At 29.5% G+C, this 15223-nt stretch overlaps 1 protein-coding gene across 1 annotated transcript in view; it reads left to right on the forward strand.

Annotated features, from left to right (window-relative positions):
- The window catches only part of LOC117170783 (apolipoprotein D-like), a 19257-nt gene that overhangs the window by 1530 nt on the left and 2504 nt on the right, over positions 1-15223 (forward strand). The window lies entirely within an intron of this gene.

A 15223-nucleotide genomic window follows, 5' to 3' on the forward strand; every position in this document is an offset into this window, starting at 1 on the left:
TTTAAAATTAAGGTTCGATTTTAATTGGTTAGGTTAAAATTTAAAAAAACCAAAAACTTTATTTTGAAAATTCCCAATCAACTTCCCACTTTCTAAGAAATTAGTTTAATTTTCGAGAAAATAATTTAAGTTTTAAAAAATAGTTAAATTTGCAATCCAATTGTTAAATTTGTAACCTGAAGAGGGGAATATTTGGAACTAAAAATATAATAATTTATGTCTTATGCAAAAGACAGAAATTTTAGCAAAATGATTAACTTTTAACAATAAAATTAGGCTTTCAACAAAATAATTTATTTTTCAACCAAATAGTTCAATTTTCAACCCCAGAGAATCACTTCTTAAACAAAATGACAAATGTTCAACAAAGCAAATTGATTTCATGCTAAAAGAAGATGTTTTTAACAAAATAACTGAATATATAAATTTAAAAAAAATCACTAAAAATATAAAAAGTGTCTAAAAAAAAGACATTTTCGACAAAACATTTAAATTTTTAACCTAAGACATAAATTGTTAACATAAAAGTTTATTTTCAACCAAGAAGATTTATTTTCTGCACAAAAAAAGGAATTTTTCAACAAAATAGATAAGTCTGTAAAAAAAGAAATTAATTTTGAACTAATAATTATGATAAATTCACAAAAAAGTCATTTTAACAAAATAGTTCCACTTTTAAGCAAGTAGTTAGTTTCTCAATCAAAAAGATAAATTGTCATCAAAAATGTAATGGTGAATATTTCATCTTAAAAAGAATTTTTAGAAAAAAAGAATGCTAAGAAAGTTATAATTTTAGGGAATACATCATTTTGATTACAAAATAAAAATTTGGAATAACTATGTATTTTTCAACTTGATTTGTTTATTTGTGTTTAAGTTTTTCATTTGTATTTTCATAATATTATTTTTATTTCACCCAAAGATCCTATTAGAAATCATTAAAAACAAACAAAAATAATAACTCTAAATATTTATTCAATTTCTTTTATTATCGTCAAACAGTTCAAAATCCTCAAGAAGCCTCATATTTCAAAACTTTAAAAATGTGAAATTTTTAAATATAATAATTTTCCCAGGAGCCGTAAAAAATTTGTATTTGTTTGAAACCTACAATTCGTGAAAAGCTTTTAATTTTTTGTTTCAACTATTAAAAGACCTACATTTTGCTTTTTATTTTTTTCAAATCTTTTTGACTTTAAAATTATTTTAATCTTTTCAATCAAATTTTTTTAACGAAATACATGAAATTTCAAATAATTATTTGGATTTAAAAATAAAAAACTAGTTTAATTTTTAACCAAAAATATGCATTTTGTACAGGACAGTTAATTTTCAATAAAAAAGTTTAATTTTTGACCAAAAGAACTCGAATTTCAAGAAAATATTTGAATTTTTCACAAAATGGTTTAACTTTGATCAAAATAGTTGAATTTTCAGCCAACGAAAATGAATTTTTAAACCATAACGACGAATTTTCAACCAAGAAATTCAATTTTCTACAAAAAAAAGAAGAAATATATATTAAACTTAAACTAAACAAAGTCAAGTTTTTAACAGGAAAAGTTTATTTTTAAATAAAAAGATAAATTTTTAACGAATAGTATAATGATGATAAACAAATTATTTTCAGTAAAAGGAGAATAAAATTTTTGACATAATAGAATTTTCTACCAACGAAAACGAATTCTTCACGAAAACGACGAATTTGAAAAAAATATTAAGTATCTTTAAAAAATACTAGTTTTTAAACAAAATGCATGAGTTTTGAAATAAACAGTTGAATTTTCGAATGGAAGAGAGTAATTTCTATTGAAAATTTTTTTTAAACTAAATAGCTTAATTTTCAAGTAAAGAGATGAAGTATCAACGAAAACATTATTTTTCAACAAAACAGTTCCAGGTTTCCAAAAGAAGAGATATCAACCAAAAATATTAGTTTTCTATCAATAACGCCGAATTATCAAATAAAAATGATGAATTTTCAACCAAAAAAAGAAAAATAACATTTTGGAGTCAGAATTTATTTTTAAACAATTTTTAACGAATTTTCTATATAAAAGTTCAATTTTTAATTAGAGATAAAAAGATTTAACAACAACAAAAAACAAAAACAAAATTTCAACTAATTGGTTCAACTCTAAAACAATTAATTTAATTTTTCAAACGTAAAAATAGTTTTATTTTAAAAACTACCATTAAATTGCTGCTTAAGTTAAGAAAATCGAGAACTAATAAGAAACTCAAAAATATTTTTCAACCAAACTTCGTGATCTGTGACTGTAATCAAATGGACAATCTGTTGTTAGAAAGGAGCGTTTTTCCACTGTTAAACAAAACAAGAAATAAAAAATTGTATGAAAAATGGTAGAGCTCTGAATTATTATACAGGGTTTCCAAAAAACTCTGGAACGGCCGAATATATCCCAATGTAAAATATGTTCCAAAAAAGTTATGGTCATTTTTGAAGTATCTTTCAACGAGGAATTCAATGATGGCCTTGATTTTGACCTTGAAGATGACCTTTACAGTTATTTCAAGGTTAAATTGTTTTTTTAAGCAAACTCCCCCTTATTTGAGGTTGGCAATCGACTCCCTGCTCCCTCTCCCTCTCACACCCTCTCTCTCTCTCTCTCTTTCCCCCTCTCTTTCTTTATCCCTCCTTCTCCCTCCACCCCTCTCCCTCTCAATCTTACGACACGGATTTGTAAATATCGTTTCTTTTAAAGTTCTTTATTATTGTTCGTTCTTTTTCCCTTTACGATGCGACACTGGACACCAAATTTTTCTCTGAAAAACATATTTTCGAGTTTTTGATGAAATGATCTTAAAGGAAATGGGCCAGGTTATGTATCAGTTCACATCCAAATACACCTTACTGTACTAAATAAGAAAGGTAATCATTCATTATTTCCGGTATAAGATGGTTTGTATTTTTTTAAAAAGTTGACCTTGAAAATACCTTAAAGGTCATCGTCATGCTTAAGCTCAAGGTAACTATTAAATTCATCGTTGAAAGTTACTTCAGGAATGATCTTATTGTTTCTGAAAAATATTTTACCTGGGGAAATATTCAGTCGAGCCTGAACAGCAAAGTAACGTGAAGAAGTTTTTTCTCCACAAATTATGAATGGATATGAAAGAATTTTGATAAATATCTTTTCGATATTCTTAATAATTTCAGCTTTACGTATTTGCAGTTTATTACATTAAAATATCGCTTCAAAAATACAAATATTTCAATAGGTTACTCAATATTATAATAATATAAAAAATAATAATTTATTTTCAAACGTACGCAAATTATTTAATGAATAATAACTTACGAATACTTTTAAAATGACTGTCTATTATTGAATAAAAGGTTGCTTCCAAGAACAAAAATTCAATTTTTAAAAATAAATAATTTAATGTCAAATTAATAACATTTTAGTATGTTTTTGAAAAATTCTTTATGACGAATGATCTGCTTTCTGCTTATAAATTATACCAATAACGAGCACTACATTAAAAATTAAAGTTTGTGCAAGATTTTGGAGTAAAAAATATCCAGATTATCTAGTTTCAAATCAAAAGTATTTAAGGAAATTAAAGCGGTTTCCATGATACTCTTATCTTAAGGATTTGATGTCTAGATATCTCAAACTTTATTTTATTTATCTTGTAAACTTAGCAGACACCATCCGGAAAACATTAACCACATTTTTGAATTGTCACAATTATTTGCGCTTATATTATTACTAGCTTTGGTTAAGGTAATCAAATTTAATGAACCAATTTATAAAATATAAATACCCTAATTGCATAGATATTATTATTTATTTATACAATTTAAAAAAGTCAAAATTATAAAAATTGTTCCGATGTGATCCGCGTTATCGGCCAATTCATTTTTTTCAAACTTTATTATTAATATTATTATTTTCTCACGTTATACGATAGTATCTAAGTTACTCTTTTATTTAAAATAATCAGAATTTTCTAAGTTAATTACTTTTCTTATTATTAAGCTACAAACATAAGCACAATTAGCATACACGAAGACGAAACGAGATGCCTGCGAAAACAGCCCCACCCCTCACCACTACTGGGTATAGTCGAAGCCGGCATCCCCACTACTTAAATGCTGGCTTGCGGGCTCTGCTACAATCGCACGTCCAGTAAAATTCAGCTTTGACGCATTAGGTTCCTTTTTTCGCGGACGGTCACAAATGTAAAAAATCATCTTTCTTCTTGCAGAGTTCAGTTTACAATTTGATTTTCTACCTAATGGCGAACCTACTCCTGGTGTTCATCGTCGACAACCTTCTTCTCATTCTTCTGGGAGAGAGCATTCTCCTGATAGATATTTTGCTCCTGCCCGATCTTATTCTATTGTCAGACTTTATTCTAGTGCCAGAACGTATTCTATGCCAGTCCTTCTCCTTCCAGAGTTTATTCTCCTGCCAGATTTTCTTCTCATGCCGAGTCTTCTTTTCGTGTAAGGTCCAGATCTCCTCCAGTCAATGCCAGGTTGATGCTTCCACCTACCACAATTGCTTCTCTTGAAGGGATTCGATATAGACTTGACAAACTTTAATTTATTCGGCTTACTTTCTTGAAGAATCCGCACCGGCTTTTTGAACTTCGAAAATACACTTTTTCTACTGATAAAACAGTTGAAATAGCCAAAAACTATAAAGTCTTTGCGCTCATACCAACCCAAGAACAAATTGTATTATCAACATCAGATGGTGACGTCTTTACAATATTGGACACTAGTAGCATTTTTCGTGGAATATATAAATTTATTTGTCGTAATTGCAATAAAGCATGGGAAAGATAAGCATGCTAAGAGACACGAGTACCTTATTGAGCTCAGAGCAAGTTAAGGAAACTCCTGTAGGCTCCAGACATAATATGCTCTTGAGTTATATAGTAGAGCGTGTAGCCTTTAATCTCCTACAATAAGAATTTAATCACAAAAAAATTCGAAACTAAAATTTATTATTGTATTTAATCCGAATTTGATTCAAATGTTACAAAGAACCTGTAATTACAACCAAAAATAAAAATCGTGTATAATGATTCTCAAGGCTTCAATGTTTGTTCTTTCCTGATATTTTTGCACATATCTTTTTAAACAAAAGGTCAAAGCAATGATAATTGTAATTTTCTGATTTTAAATTTTCTTTTACTAGAGCTTATCAGAATTTAACAAATGCATTCTCATGGCACGTCTACCACTTCTCACTATTTTTTTACGCTTTTGACAAAAAATTTGCGTTTAATCAAGACATGGGCAATTCAACGTTTGCAGGTCTTTTTCGGCTAAAAAATTTGTGTAGCTTTAATTTTTTCTTGCCTTACATGTTTCGAGCGGAAAGCGGAATTTAGGTTTTTAATCAATGTTTTCACTATAAAAAAACCTACGTCTCCCAAGCTAGTTATCGTGGCAAAGGTCAGATATCTAATAAAAATGGTTTTTCTATGAGTTTAAGAATCAGAAAACTATAACGGATGCATAGCAAATAAAAAAGCATTTTTATTTCTGAAAAATGTTGAAATTCACAAAAAGCATTATTTTTTATTCTTGCTTTTTACAACTGAATTTTTCTGACCGTCGCTTCTTACCAAATTTTGAAAAATAATTGCAATTTAATAAATGAAGACTTATATTTTCCGGGAAAACATTCTCTAAAACTGTACTATATCTCATTTTGAAAGTAAATTTTTCTATGGCTGAAATCGTTAGAACCATTTTTTCAAAAATTGGCAAAAAGCGGCAATCGGAAACAATTTTATTGCGAATATCATGGTTAAAATTAATGTTTTTTGTTGTCAATTTGAACGTTTTTTTATTGAAAATTAGAGTTTTTATTAAGAGCATTATTTATAATATTTTGATTCTTCAAATCATAGAAAATTTAATTTTTTCAGATATCTGAATTTTAGCACGATTTTTATCACATTTGTTTCGTATTTTCACTGACGATAACAACAGAGCAAATGTCAATTTTCACCTAAAATCATCAACTTCTCACTGAACTGTGAACACAATACACAAGAATGCCAATATTTTTTACATTTTCGTGAACAAGCGAACTCAACCCGGATTCAATCGAAATGAATCTAAAAATCATCTTTTATTTATGGCTTGCCCTTTATTGTTTACAGTTATAATTTCAAATGAAATAAATCTACGTTACATGGACTTACTTAATACATTGTTTCAGAATCTAATTTTAGGATATATCTAAGCACTAGTCAAGAAATTTAAACAAATAAATAGTTATTAGGAAATTAGTAAATGATAAGAATTAAAACAAAAATGTTCACGCATATGCGCTTGTATAATAGTCTAGTATTTAAAATTCTATAACAATTTTATCTCAGGCTTTAGATAGTCTCTGGGCAGTTTGTTTGATTCGTAACTTTGAACAAAGATAGTTTCAGCGTCGGGTACATGGCTATTGCTGCGTAAGCCTTTTGGAGATACGAATCATCCAAAACTTGTGTTTTTGGGAAAATCCAAACATCACATAAACTGAAAATAAATCATCATCATCATCCTTATTGACAGTGGCATATAAATACTTCAATGAATAAAAAATAGATAACAATAAAAAATAAATATTTGAAGGATACTTCACGATGTCACCCCTTTTCAAATATAACTGAGCGTGTGGAATTCATAACTGCCTTAAGGTATTGGCACAAGAAAATACGCGTGCACTATGCTGGAAACGGCTCACGCTATAGCCGTCCCACATTGGGGATATAGCAATAATTTCGTTCAAAACCACCTACAGGTCGCAAATCTTAACCAACTCAAACAAAATTCAGACAGAAATGTTTGTAATTGAATTACAAAAAGAATCGCGAATTATTCATTAATGAATGAAGTTACTGAACAGTTTCCTTTTAAAAATAATAACTTTTCGACAACAATTCAGGGGGAGAAGTTCTTATTCGATCGGAATTTTCTTTTTCCTTTTAAGAGATGTATCCTTGATATACAGTGTACAAGTTTATAAATTTTTCTGAATGATAGATTCTGAGGTAAAACTGTACAAATATGGAAATTTTGATAAAAAAATCATTTGTTTATAAAAAGATACTACCCAAGGTATTCGTAATCAGGGGCCTTTTTTCACCTTTCAAAAAAGAGTAATCTCGGGGACCTATTAGTGCATACAGAAGTGTTAGTGGCGACTGGATTATTGGTTAAAATTTGCGAACTGTATGTGGTTTTTAACATTCCGTCCCCAACGTGCGTCCGCGCACATACACAGAGCGCCAACCAATCGCATGCGATCGGTCGCGCTGCTGCGTCAACAAACTTCTGCTTCTCGAGTGGCAGTCCTATAAGTGAACGGTCCGTAACCAGCGCGCACCGCAGCTGTGCGACAGATGGCATGCGATTGGCTGGCGCTCTGGGTGTATGCACGGACGACTCGTGCCTGAGCCGTTTTCAGCGCACTGCACATGTATTTTCTTGGCGTTTAAAATACATTCGAGGCAATATCAAAAAGTCGGAAAAACATTTTTAAAATGTTTAATAAATCAATGTTATATATTTTAAGTCGTTCCCATACAATGAAGAATATTTCACCTTCAAAAAATGCCTTAATTAATAGTTAATTTATGGTGACACTTACCAGTATAATTAAATATTTCTGCCTAAGATAGCACTAATAACACGCGCGCGAAACGCATGTTTATGTCCATGGATTTTCATTTCGCAATATTTAAAACAAAGTATTTGAAAACGAATAATGGCTAATTTTTAATATTAAGATTTCTAAAAATGTTTGAAACGAAATCTTTTGAAATTCTTTGCATTTAAAAAATGAGAATAAAACAAAAGTGCTCCAATATTGGGCATTAGAAAAAAAATGTTAAGCATTTTAATCTTGAATTTCTTTTCATTTAAACATTTGAACTGATACAAAAATAATATTCTTTTAAAATTTGAATAATGAAATAGAAAATAAATAGCTTTTTTTAGTAAAAACTTCAAACCTTTCGAATAATACATATCAAATAATAAAAGCCATAAAGTGTAATTTAATATTTTTTCTTTCGATAGAAAATTGATAGCTTTGTGGAGCTTATCGATTTGTTAAATGAAATTTAAACAATTTTATAATTAGCAAATGTCTTCGAAACTTATAACTTATCAAAAATATGTAGCAGTGTAATTAAAAGTTATTTTCAGGAAAATTTAAAACAAATATTTTATGATAATAATAAAATAGGAATAAAATACTAACTCAAGATGCATATGTTCATAAAAATCCTTTTTTTCGTGACAAAAAAAATACATTTGTTAAAATTTTTCAAATAAAAATTAGAAGCTAATATGCATTGCTTTCAACATCCAAGACTCATTTTCCACAATTATCTTGCCACTTTTTTTTTAGAAAGATGTTACAATGTTGTAAAAATATTCTACGCAAATTTGAAATATAGGGATTAAAGTTGAAAATTTTGAATTCTATTTCTTATAATTTTTAAAAGTAAAATGTTATTATATATAGTTTTAAGTTATAGTTACAAAATCCAAAGAATTCCGAGAAATTTGAGTTACAAAATTTCAGAACATCGTATTATTGAGAACGAAAAAATTGATTTTGTACATCTACAAAAAAGAAAACTTTACACCAAATATAAAAATTTGTAATAAAATATAAATTTTTGACTAAATGATTGAAATTCAGAACCCAAAGTCATTGATTTCGGTAGAATGAAAATTTTCATTTTGAATTTTTAGTGAAAAAATTAACAAATTGATTTAAAAAATCCTCAGGGAAAGTTGTGGGACTCGTCGAGCGGCACCTTGTCATTTAATGAGTGGATCACGTGACCAGATTCCTACCTTACCGACACTTTTTTTATTTGTTCACTTATATTGACATGGAAAGCCACAACGAGTTGAAAATTTATGATACTATTCAAGAAGCATTAAGAATTGCGGGTCTCGTCCTAAATTTGTATAATTATGCAAAAAGTTTTTTTTTAAATAATTTTTTCTGCTTTTTTCATCATTATTAAAATTTAGGACCAGACCCACCTTTCTAAGTGCTTCTTATTCAGTATCGCAAATTTTCAACTCGATATGGCGCTTCGTGTGAAAATAAGTTAAGAAATAAAAAAATTGGGTTTAAGATAGGAATCTGGTCACATAACCTACTCATCAAATGGCCTTAAATGCCCAAGAATTTATGTTGAGCAAATGCTCTCGAGAATATACTCATAATTTAAGTTCAAACAGAGCATTTAAAGAGTATTTAAAAGGATTTAGAGAAGTCGTTGTTTAAATAAATATATATAATAATTACTACATATATTTTAACAAAGTTGAAAATAATTTTGTTATTATAGTTAGTAATCGCAACTATTTGGTTAATAATTAATCTTTTTTGGTTGAGGATTCAAACTATTTTATTGAAAATTAATCTTTTTTGGTTAAATTAAACTATTTTTGTATAAAATTAAAATCCTCTTTAATTGAAATATCACGTTTTTCTTTGAGACTTTATTCTTTTTGGTCGAAAATTCAAATGCTTAGCTTTAAGTGGAACTACTTTGTTAAAAATTGGTTGATGATTCATCATTTTAGTTGACAAACATTTTTTTGTTAAAAATTATGTTTTCTAGTTAGCCTTACATATTTGGTTCAAAATTTATGTTCTTAGGTTGAATATTCAAATATTTGGTTCTTGGTGAATTCAGAATTCATTTTTTTAACTTAAAACGTAACTATCCCATTTCTTATGAAAAATTATTTTTTTTCGTAGACATTTAATTTTCTTGGTTAAAAACTATCCTATGTCGCTAAAAATTTACATTTCTTTGATTGAAAATTAAGTTTTTTACTGAAAATTTCATTAATCCATTTTTAGGTAAAAAATCTGTTTCAACGGAAAATTAACTCAATGTTGAATTTTTTTTTTGTGAAAAAGTAATCTCATTAGTTGGAAATTTATCTTTTGGAAAATTCAACTATCTTGTTCAAAACTATATTCTTTGTTGGTCTAAAATTTGTATCACTAACTGAAAATTTAAGTGTTCTATTTTTGGCAGAAATTTGATCTTTTCAGTTGTAAATTCATGTATTTAATTAAAAATTAAAATTTTTTAGTTCAAGATTTGTCTTTTTAGTTGAAAATTCACATAATCTATTCAATTTCTTGTCGAAAACTGACCTTTTTTGATAGAAATCTTAATTTTTATCGTAATTTCTTAATCTTAATTCGATCAAAAATGTTCCGTTCTGTAGAAAATTTAACCATTATATTTTTTGTTAAGAATTAATTTTTTTAAATAGAAAATGCATCTGTTGGGTTGAAAATTCCACTATTTTGTCAAAAATTTATCACTGCGATCACAAATTAATTTTTTTCTGCTAAAAATTCGTTTCTGTTTAGTTGAAAATTAATTAGTTTTGCTGAAAACTTGTTTTTTTTTTTGCTTTAAAATTTATTTTTCTAACTGTGAATTGAACCATTATAGTTTTCGTACGTAAATTTATCGCTTTTAGTGAAAAAATATATATACTTTATCACAGCTGCTTTTTTTCTTATAGAAAATTGATCGTTTAAATGTTAAATTGCTTTAGTTTCTTGAGAATTAATTATGTATCAAAAAAAATTTTTTTTAATGAAAAATAATTTCCTAATGAAAATTCATGTACTTTGTTAAAAATTTATATTTTAAGTTAAAGATTCTTGAATTAAATCCTAAATTATACACTAAACTAAAAAGCATTTAAAATGTATTTAGAAATAAGATTTTTTTGCATTAGTATTATTATTCTTCTAGGTGTATCTTTGATTTTATACCTAGAACAATTAATAAATTTGGATATTGTAGCGATCCTGAACAAGGCACTGTTTAATGCAAATAATATTTTTCCCATCATTTTTACTTTTTCTACCATTTAAATTAGGCGCCCTTTCCAATTTGAAGCGTTGCATTTTCCCGCGAATTTCAAATCATGTAATTATTATTAATCAGCACTCCTGTTCTAAAAGTGATTGAAAATAATTATTTATAATGTTTTCAATATTCTGTATATATTTTTATGGGAATTCATATAATTATATGACCTATAAATACATAAATTGTCACTAATGCATTTTAGTTTTGATTAAAACTGGATTTGCGCTGAAATTTCTCTTCACATTCTCGTTGCAAGTAATTCAGTAATGGTGACTTCGAGAAGGTTTTGACTTGAATCATAAGCACAATGCTTATCGTATAGTTATATTATCATATGAATTCCCAGAAAAATAAATACAAAATATTAAAAACATTATAAATAATTATTTTCAATAACTTTTACAAGAAATTTATTTTAAAATGAAATTTTATGTAAAATATAAGTTGGTCTTTGGGATTCAATTAAAATAAACGGTTATTTATAGAAAAAATGTTTTATCTTTTTTTTTTTTTGCCTAAAATAATAAGTTACACAATTTATATGAATTCTTGTGCATTTTTAATAATTATTTATTTAAATTACAAGAATTGTTTTTAAAGTAATTTTGAATTGCGTGCCAAGTGCAACTAACCAGCGCGCGGTCTTAACGCAAGCGCAGTAGCACAGGGTGCCAACATTGGCATCACTCTTGGTAGTTCGGCTGAGTTATGCTCGAGAACGACACTGTTTCTTTAGAACGTTTCTGATTGGTCAACGCCTCATTCCGGTCATTCCGAATTTTTGCATATAATATTTTTTTTTTGCATATAATAAACTAATTTTCCAAATAATTAAGAATTTGTTCCAGTTTTAGAAAAATATTTAAATATTTTACTTACAATTTTTTAACTCGTAGGAGGACAAAACTTATTGAATAATCTAAATACGGTGAATATGTGGCAGCTACGCAATTTCTTGCGTTTCCAAGTATTGAGGAAATTTTTTGCACTTCAAATAATATTTAATTAAAAGAACAAATGATGTACAAAACGGTTGAATTTTCAACCCAAAAATATGATTTTTTTCACAAATAAAAATTATTTTGAACCAAAAAGTCAAATTTCTTTTAAAAAACGAATTTCTTAACTAAATTGTTAAATTTGAACCAAAATTGAATTTTTTTCAAAGTTAATTTTTAACCGAATAGTTAATTTGCTATCAAAATTTTAAATTCTCAGAAAGATCAGATTTATCTTAAGTTAAAGGATTTTCGAAAAGAAGAACAATTTTAAATAAAAGACATGAATTTTCAACTAAAAAAAAAATCAAATTTCCATAAAATTATCCATTTTCTACCAAAAGTGGACTAGTTACATTCATAGTTTAAAAAAATTATGTATGCACTTATTTTTCGACAATTTAGTTATACTTCCAATAAATCAGATAAATTTAAAAAAAAAAAGTAAAATCCAAGTTATACTTTTTTTACCCGGAAGATAAATTTAAAAAAAGAGAATAGTTACATTTTCTACCAGGGAGCAGGTGAATCTTGAAAAAAAACTTTAACGAGCTCGTTGAACTTTTAACCGAGAAGTTGAATTTTCAATAAAAAAATATGATTTTAAGAAAAACGTTCACTTAAAAAATTTTTTTTATAAAAATACCTTAATTTTTAAGAAAAATAAGATAATTTTCAACCTATTAGTTTACTTTTCTATCGAACTTTTGAATTTTCATCCAAGAAGATTAATTTGCGACCAAAAAAGACAAATTTCTCAATTCTTCCGGGAATCGAATTTTTAAAGGCTGAATTCTCGACTTTTTAAAATTAAAATTATTCATATTAGCCCAGTAGAGTATTTTTTATCATTGTTTAAATAATTTTAAGTTATTTAAACAAATAGAATTTGTGAACATAATTTTTTTTTAATTCGTTTTTCCCCCTAAAAATTATTACTATTAGTCTAGTGAAATAATAATATACATTGATTCATACATTTTTAATTTAAAAAAAAATGGAATTTGTTTAAATAATTACAAAAAAATTTCCTAAAAATTATTACTATTAGTCCAGTGAAATATTTTTAACACTAATTCATTATTTTTAATTCTATAAACAAATGGAATTTATTTAAATATTGTTATATTAAAAATTAATCATATTTCTTTAGTGACACATTTATCCAGAGCTGCCAGATCGAGCCTGAAATTTATCCCCACCATACATTATATCTTCGGAAGACTTCGGTGGTATTCTATTTACATCTCGATCCCCATTTGAAAGGAATTGGCGAATTAATTGTTTCGCGTGATTTTTTAAGGTGTATATAGTATGAATATTGTTACTACTATATATAATCAAAAATTTGTCATAAGGACAACCGCACGATTTCGCCGGGAGCGGGTGCTAAGCTGGAAAATTGCACCCGCTTCCAGCGAAATCGCGGTAAAATTTCAGCCACGACCACGTCTCACGACCGTGAGATACGTGGTTACAGTCTGTAAAGGAATCAATACGACGATCCAGCAAAAGCCTCGTGCACCCTAAGAACACGGCGCGACCCAAGGAGAACCGCCTCCTGCATTTTTCCCGCAAGTGTTCTAGCATATTGTTGACACGCAGGGATGCTTTTTAGGCAATTAGCAAGTGAAAGCTTAGCACCTCCAAGAGCGCCGATGATAAGGACGATCAATTTAACAGAATATTCCGGATGCAATCGTTGCAATTTCCTTATAAGGTCTCGATACCTCTCTTTCTTTTCATTCTCCTTGATTATGATGTTTTTGTCAGCTGGTGCTGGTATATGCGGCACTTCCCATTCTCGACAATTGACTCAATTTCCCTAGGAGCAATTAGAGGAGCGATATTAAGGTTAATGCCGTAGGAGTGACAGAGATGGTAATAAAGCACTCTTAGTGCCGCATTGTGCCTTTGAATGTAGGTCGTTCCCGCGTGAGTTGGACAACTAGATAGTATGTGAGCTAAATGCTCGGGGTGTGCATGGCACGCCCTGCAGCTATCATCGGGAATGTCTTGGCTCAAAATGTGGCGACGGTATGTTAAGGTGGAAATGACACCGTCTTGGCCTGCAAGGGATTTGATGCATTTTGCTCACCCCTAATACTTAAGTCAAGTCCGAGTGCTTCAGCAGCCTCCTCCGCTACTTTGTACAGAAACGCTCCTTTGCCCATTTCTTCGTGATTTCTGACCATTTTAAGAAGAGGGTCTCTTCCACTATGTGCTGTACCCAGAATAATCCTGTTGTGAATATATTCAAGACTCAATATTCCGCGACCCCCTTGAAGGCGTGAGATGTACAGTCGCGGAACGGAAGACTTAAGATGTTCGGAAGACCAAATCTGTCGGATGAGACGTTCGTATCTGCTTCGGAGAGTATCCTTTATAGATGTCACATCCTGAATGCGGCTCTGTGGCACAGCCAAGTATGCATAAGTCTCTCCAGCGCAAAGGTGTCGTATGGCGCTTCTATCAACAAGCTCAGGATCTTCAGGGACGCCATCAAGTTTTCCTCGCTTCAAATAAACCTTGGCGCATTTTTCTAACCCAAATTCCATTCCAATTTCCTTATTATATCGTTCGACAATCCCCAGAGCTAGATGCAGTTGCTCTCTGTTTTTACGATAGATCTTAAGATCGTCCATGTAAAATACATGAGTGACCTTGTACTTTCGATCTGCAGGTTTGCCGCACAAGTACCCGTCGGAATGGCGAGGTGCTAGAGTTAGTGGCAATAATGTAAGGCAAAAGAGGAGTGGGCACATGGTGTCGCCCTGAAAGAAACCTCTCTGAAAGGTGACCTTGTTAGTAATCACACGATTTATTCCATATGAGATAGTAAATCTGGTCTTCCAAAGCGGCATCAATCTCTCTATGCACCCAACTATTTGTGGATGAACCTTTAAGATTTCCAAAAGACAGATGAAAAGTCTATGGGATGTCGAATCGAAAGCTTTCCAATAATCAATCCAGGCCATCGATAGGTCACGCTGGTAGAATGCTGCCTCTTTGCAGACACATCTATCGATGAGCATGTTCTCTTGACATCCTGTTACGCCTTTCTTTGAGCCTTGTTGTTCATACATTTCTTGCCACACAGTTTCAATTGCCCGAACCATCCTATCATTTAAGATAGCTGCGAATATCTTATGAAGCGTGTTCAGACAAGTTATTGGACTGTAATTCTTCGGGTCAGCTAAGTTGCACTAAAAGGTTGTGATACAATCTGTTCCCGGTGCGGAATAGTTCTTCATCCCTCTTAATACTTTTTCACCTCATCGGTAGTGTTGGAGGGGGGGGGG

This window comes from Belonocnema kinseyi, chromosome 4, assembly GCF_010883055.1.
Source record: "Belonocnema kinseyi isolate 2016_QV_RU_SX_M_011 chromosome 4, B_treatae_v1, whole genome shotgun sequence".
Classification (NCBI taxonomy): Eukaryota; Metazoa; Arthropoda; class Insecta; order Hymenoptera; family Cynipidae; genus Belonocnema; species Belonocnema kinseyi.